The sequence below is a fragment of the Henckelia pumila genome, chromosome 1 (genome assembly GCF_033568475.1).
Source record: "Henckelia pumila isolate YLH828 chromosome 1, ASM3356847v2, whole genome shotgun sequence".
NCBI lineage: Eukaryota > Viridiplantae > Streptophyta > Magnoliopsida > Lamiales > Gesneriaceae > Henckelia > Henckelia pumila.
In genome coordinates this window covers 69,049,613-69,056,872 of record NC_133120.1, presented here as the reverse complement: position 1 = coordinate 69,056,872, position 7,260 = coordinate 69,049,613, and positions in this window count along the sequence as shown.

The window sequence follows — 7,260 nt, the reverse complement described above, 5'->3', positions numbered from 1 at the left end:
AAGAAACGTTCTGCCCCGCCCAAGAAGATTGTACCAAATAAGAAGGGAAAGGTCAAGGCTTCAATTGAGATAAAAGATGAAAACGTTTGCCATTACTGCAAGAAACCCGGTCATTGGAAACGTAACTGCAAGGAATACCTCGAACAGTTGCGAACTGCAAAGGGTATGTTTTACATTGAAATAAATGTTTCGCTTAATACTTCTTCTTGGGTATTGAATACCGGATGTGGATCTCATATTTGCAATGATTTGCAGGTAATGACAAGAAGTCGTAAGCTAAGGATGGGTGAGACCCAGCTAAGGCTCGGGAATGGTTCTAGAGTCGAAGCCAAAGCTATAGGAGACATTTATTTAGTTTTGCAGAACAATTTTAAGTTATTTTTTAGAAATGTTTTATATGTTCCGGATTTGGTCAAAAACATTATATCTATTTCTATGCTTGATAGAGATGGTTTTTCTTGCAATTTTGTAAATGAGATTTGCAATATTTACAAGAATGAATGTTTGATTGGAAATGGACAACTTGAAAATGATCTATATAGCTTAAAATTAAAAGACGTTCCAATTAATTATGTTGATAAACCGGTAACAACAATTAAAAGGAAGGACGATAGTCAAAACCCGACAAACCTTTGGCATGCTAGGCTAGGTCATATTTCCTCAAGGAGGATGAACAAGCTAGTGGGAGAGGGCATGTTTGATATGTCTGATATTAACCCTCTACCTACTTGTGAGTCCTGCCTAAAGGGAAAAATGACTAAATCTCCTTTCAAAGGGAAACCTGAGCGTAGTCAAAATCTGTTGGATTTGATCCATACAGATGTTTGCGGTCCATTTAGGATTGGTACTAAATGTGGCAACACCTACTTCATTACCTTTACTGATGATCATTCTAGGTATGGGTATTTATATTTAATGAAATATAAGTCTGAAGCATTTGAAAGGTTCAAAGAATTCAAGGCTGAAGTAGAAAACAAACTAGGTAAAAGTATTAAGGCACTTCGATCGGATCGAGGTGGAGATACTTAAGTACCGAGTTTTTGGACTATCTAAAAGAGAATGGGATTCTCTCACAGTGGACTCCTCCTATGACACCTCAGCTTAATGGTGTTTCGGAGCGTCGCAATCGAACTTTGTTGGACATGGTTCGATCCATGATGAGCTTCACTGAGCTCCCACCTTCGTTTTGGGGCTACGCGCTTGAAACGGCGCTATTGTTGTTAAACAACGTCCACACTAAAGCAGTAAATAAAACACCATACGAGTTATGAAATGGCAAAGCTCCTAAGTATTCGTACTTGAGGATTTGGGGATGTCCTGCTTACGTGAAGCAGACAGTGGGAGATAAGTTGGATAGTCGATCCTCCTTATGTTATTTTGTGGGGTATCCGAAGAATTCAATTGGATATTATTTCTATCATCCTAATGAAACAAAAGTGTTTGTTTCAAGGAATGCCACCTTCTTGGATAAGGAGTTCTTATTGGATAAGAAAGGCAAGATGATGGAACTCGAAGAAATTCGAGAAGAACCCGAGATACAAAATAGCGATCCTACACCTCAAGAATCATCACAAGACACGCCTACTACTAGGAGATCCGAGAGGACTTCTAGGCCTCCGATTAGATATGGTCTTCTTCTTGAAGGGGATCAAAGTGAACCCGACATTGGATGTGATCCAAGAAACTTCAAGGAAGCAATTTCTGATGCGGATTCAAATTTATGGCTTGAAGCTATGCAATCGGAAATAGATTCGATGCATTCTAACCAAGTTTGGTCTTTAGTAGATCCTCCCGATGGAATTGTTCCAATTGGGTGCAAATGGATCTACAAGAGAAAGCTTGGGCCTGATGGAAAGTTATTGACCTACAAGGCACGATTGGTGGCAAAAGGTTATACTCAAAGACAAGGAGTTGACTATGATGAAACCTTTTCACCAGTCGCAATGTTCAAGTCCATAAGAATCCTTATTGCCATAGCAGCATGGTATGACTATGAGATATGGCAAATGGATGTAAAGACTGCATTTCTTAATGGAAACATTAAGGAAGAGATCTATATGACGCAGCCTGAGGGATACACATCCATGGGAAGCGAGCATAAGGTACACAAGCTTCAGAGATCAATCTATGGTCTCAAACAAGCATCAAGAAGTTGGAACCAGAAATTTGATGAAACAATAAAGGATTTTGGTTTCATCAAAAACCCGAAGGAACCATGCGTGTACAAGAAAGTAGTTAAGGATGCGGTAACATTCTTAGTACTTTATGTTGATGACATTCTACTCATGGGGAATGATGTAGGGATGTTGCAGTCAACAAAGATATGGTTATCAAGTAGATTATCGATGAAGGATTTGGGTGAGGCCTCCTATATTCTTGGGATACAGATCTATAGATATAGATCTAAGAGAATGATAGGACTTACTCAATCAACCTACATCGAAACCATATTGAAAAGGTTTTCAATGGATGGGTCCAAGAGAGGACATCTACCTATGTGTCATGGAGTTTCTTTATCCAAGTCTATGTGTCACAAGACTGACGAAGAGATAGAGAAGATGACACACATACCATATGCGTCAGCCATTGGTAGTATCATGTATGGGATGATATCTACCAGACCGGATGTGGCCTATGCTCTGAGCGTCATGAGCAGATATCAAGCCAATCCCGGTCAAATGCATTGGAAAGCCGTGAAGGATATTCTTAAGTACTTGCGAAGGACTAATAATGTGTTCATGGTTTATGGAGGAAGAGAATTGAAGTTGGAAGGCTACACCGACTCTAGCTTCCAATGTGACATGGATGACTCGAAATCAACCTCTGGATTTGTATTCGTGCTCAATGGCGGTGCTTTCTCTTGGAAGAGTTCCAAGCAAGACACCACAGCGGATTCCACCACTGAGGCAGAATACATTGCAGCATCGGCTGCTGCTAAAGAGGCGGTTTGGATAAGGAAATTCATCCAAGAGTTGGGTGTAATTCCTGAAGCTGTTGGTCCAGTCCCGGTGTACTGTGACAACACGGGTGCCGTTGCTCAGGCAAAGGAGCCAAGGTCTCATCAGAAGTCCAAACACGTACTGAGGAAATACCACATCATCCGGGAGATTGTGGAAAGAGAAGACATCAGTGTCGAGAGAGTGGCCTCTACAGACAATATCGCTGATCCGCTTACTAAGCCCTTGCCAGGACCATTGTTTGAAAAACATCGCGAAGCAATGGGATTACGTAGTATGACTAGTTGGCTTTAGGGCAAGTGGGAGATTGAAAGAGTGGGTGCCCGGTTAGCCAACTTGTGGCTAAGGGCTTTTATGACTCTATGTAAAACAATCTTTTGTTTAATATAATTTATACTTTTATAATGGCATTGACTTTATCTTTCTTCATATTGTTATATTATGATATACTATTGTTGTTTTGATAAAAACATTGAATATACTATAGTGTATGTAAGATGTGGTAGCACATGGGGATGGCTATCATGAAACACATCTTATAGTCACTGTATATTCTAAACTGTTCCTAGTCAATTGAGCCGTCCGCAAATAAGGATAAGGATCGCTCGAGATTGAGACTAGAATTTGCGATGCCGAGTACCACGTTTCATTGGTATAGAACATAGAGATGTTCAAAGCATGCAAATGGATATTCATATGATGAATGATCGAACTACCCTATTCGGACTTTTCAAGTGGTTATCACTTATCGAGTGGATAAAGTCCGCGGTTTTGGTTGTACACCATTAGTCCTTATTACTTGAAACATCATTGAGACTCTATATGATAGTACTGTACTTTGACTCGTTTACCGACTCTATTGGGGTCATCAGGTGTCGGGATTGGGTACAGTTACGACACATATAGGAGTCGATGCTTTGTTGTCAAGGATTCACCACATACTTGCGAGTGTGGATATCCTATGCGATCTGAGGAGATATTAGTGTGACGAATCTCTGGCCAGAGTACATGATGTGTTTTAGGTTAATTGGTTATCCTAGTAACACATGCGATGTCACTATTTGATCTCCAAGATGTAATGCATAGTTATCGAATCTCGAACGACTCTCGATATACCAATGGTTGTTGATTCGATCGGGATATATGGATGAAGGGACCGTACTGTACGCTAACCAAAATCTACTGGTTCTTGCAGGCACTATCAGTAATACCTAGGGAATCATGGGGCGATGTTGCTAGGCGCTCTTACCATGATTCGATGGGTAAGTCGGAAATTGTTGTTCCGAGTCACAAGGAGTTGTGAGCCCACAGCTAGCTGTATTCCTGAACCATTGATGGTTACACAAGTAATGGATTACTAAAACCCCGTAGAGATAGTTAAATTTAAAGAGTTAAATTTAATGAAAGAGAAGTTGGACTTCTTAACTAAAGGGAGTGGGATTTCCTAAAATGACATAGGGATGGACATTTTTGGAAATCACTAAATTCGGATTCAGAAAAATTATCTTGACTCTAAAAGATGCAGAAATGGTTTCTGTGCACATTGGTGAAATCAGTTTATCAATCGGAGTCACGATGAATTTTATATTAATTTTTAGAACAACGGGCTTGGCTTGTTGGGCTTAAGTTATGGATTGTGGGCTTTAAGAAGTTAGAGTCCTAACACAATTATAACTTAACCTAGTCTAGAAATTATCTATAAATATATGTAGTAGGTTCGAAAATTGCAAGCAATTCATTATCAAATTTTCAAAAACACTACAAAATATTTCAAGAGGATTTTCGAAATCTTCTTGTCCCTTTCGGAGAAAATCCAGTCTTGTGATTTTTGCGAAAAATTACAATTCTGAATTAACAGATCATATCTGTTTATTTTCTACGCAAACTTCTGATTGATTTCTAGTGCAGTCAATCAGAGGGTTTCATTTTTCCATTCGTGGACCTTATTCCGGTGATTGATCGTGACGCCATCGGTTCCCGGGATATACAAGAAGAGCAGATTAAATTCTGTTGGAGTCCATAATCTCGTTTCGAGATTTAAGGTAAAATATTTAATTGTCGTTATTTATTTTACTTGTGTGAATTTAATCGTGAAAGTTTTGATACCCATGATATGGAATTGTTCCATATCAAGAAAAATAAAAATTTTTAAACTTTCGCTGCACCGGGTATCAATTCGAGTTGATCTGAACACCGTTTTCCAACACACCCGATCGTCCTCATCACCCCCAGCGTCCACCAACGCTCCCGTGAATCTCTTCTCCAAGATTTGGCATCTACAAAAGGTAAAATATATTAACACTGAGACTGTTTTCCTAAAATCCAAATATCTAATGCATGCTTTGATAACATAATTATAGTGACTCGCTCCGGGATCACCTACTAAATATTATTAAGCATACAGTTAAGTCATAAATCACAATAATCGATAAAACAACAGAAATAAGTCTTATAACAAAACAACTGGCAGAATACAACCAGCCCTAAAACTAACGGTGAAACATAGTTTATGCAACCCCATCGAAACAATACTAAAATACCCCCAACAGAAACCTGATATTGGAAGCGAACACAACCCACAAAAACTGTTGCAACCTCAGCGACCGCTACCTCAGGGTCCGTTCAACCTAAGCTCTGTCCCGTGGAATGGGGATTCAAAAACAAAACCAAGGATGTGAGCGATAAAAACGCCCAGCACAGAAGTATGAGTATACACATGCTATAAATGATAATGCAAATGAATGGGTATAACCTTTCACGGTAAAACTCTTTTCTCAATCAAGTGGCGTCATGGTATGTAGCACACCGGACAATCGCATGAGGAGGTGGCTCACACACTAGAATAAAATTGTGGATATCAATGACCTGATCGTGCACCAACGGGTCCAGCCATCCTCTCAAGAACTCGCGGTTTGGTGACCCCACTACGGGTTATATCAAGGTACAGGCTCAACATGATAATGTATGCAGTATAATAATTGTGACAATATATGCACACAAAACATGTGTAAACATGCAAACATAGAACATGAATACTCAATCAGGATATATCGGATAGTACGTCTGTACCTCTACTCAAGAAACCTTGCAACTCGGATACTCAAGTCCAGGCCTATAAGAAATTAATAACCATATCTCTCTATGCGTCCTAAAAGCCTTAACTATACTAATAGTTACTCCCAGAAGCGAATCAGATTCTATAATTATACATGTGTCCGTTGTCAGCCCTTTGATGGTGATGGCCCCAAACTCTAAGCACAACTCCTCTACGATCCTAGGTAGGGTTTGATATTGACCAGACCTTAAACTGACGCCTAGAATTCCTTAGAACCAAACTAGAACAAGATAGGGAAGAGGGAAATTGGCAATTGAAATGGCTGCCTTGACACTCTATTTATAAGCATCGATCGGAACTTCAAATCCCTGGCTAAGAGCTTCCGATATGCGTTTGGAGCTTCCGAACATGCCTTCGGTGCTTCCAAACTCTATCCACCGAATGTGTGTCCTGTGATTGGACAACCCACTTTTCCTGCAGATTTCGAACCTTCCGAACTCACTCGAGTCAAATCACCAATTAGAAATCCCATACTGTCTTATCCAAATGATATAGTACCTTTTGATCTGCAGTTCGGAACTTTCGAACTACTCGGTGCATTCGAACTTCAACATTGTCATCTGAACTAGTTCGGTGCTTCCAAGCTACTCCTCGGATCTTCTGAACTGTCCATCCACTCGGGGCTCTCTGGACCATTTCTAATCGTTCTGAATCCGATTATAAACTCTATAAATTCAAATGAGGATCCCTTAATCATTTTTTGACCAGCTAAACATGTTTAGGTAATTAATTAATTTAATTTAGAATCTGGCTACTACAGAGCACATTGACCAAATCTTCAAGGGTGGCCTCCAGTTTGTTCATATTAAAATTGACCGCGAATCCATCAAATGAGGAAGGCAGTGATAGTAAAAGAATCTCATTCTAGAACTCACTAAGTATAACCATGTCAATTCCCACAAATTTCTCAATGAGTCCATTCATCCTAAAACCATGCTCATGGACCGAGGTCCCATCTCGCAAGTGTGCAGTCGTGAGTTTCTTAATAGTAGCATATCTCTCGGAGTGAGTTTGAACACCATATAACTCTTTCTGATGTAGGTGAATGTCAACGGCATTCATTCACAACTTCTTCGATCCGTCTCTGCAGTTCGTTCGACATAGAAGCCAACAAGTAGATCTTAGCTTGATGATCATGGTCCCACCATTTCTCAATCTTGGCTAGTTTCTCGGTGCTAATGTCCTTTA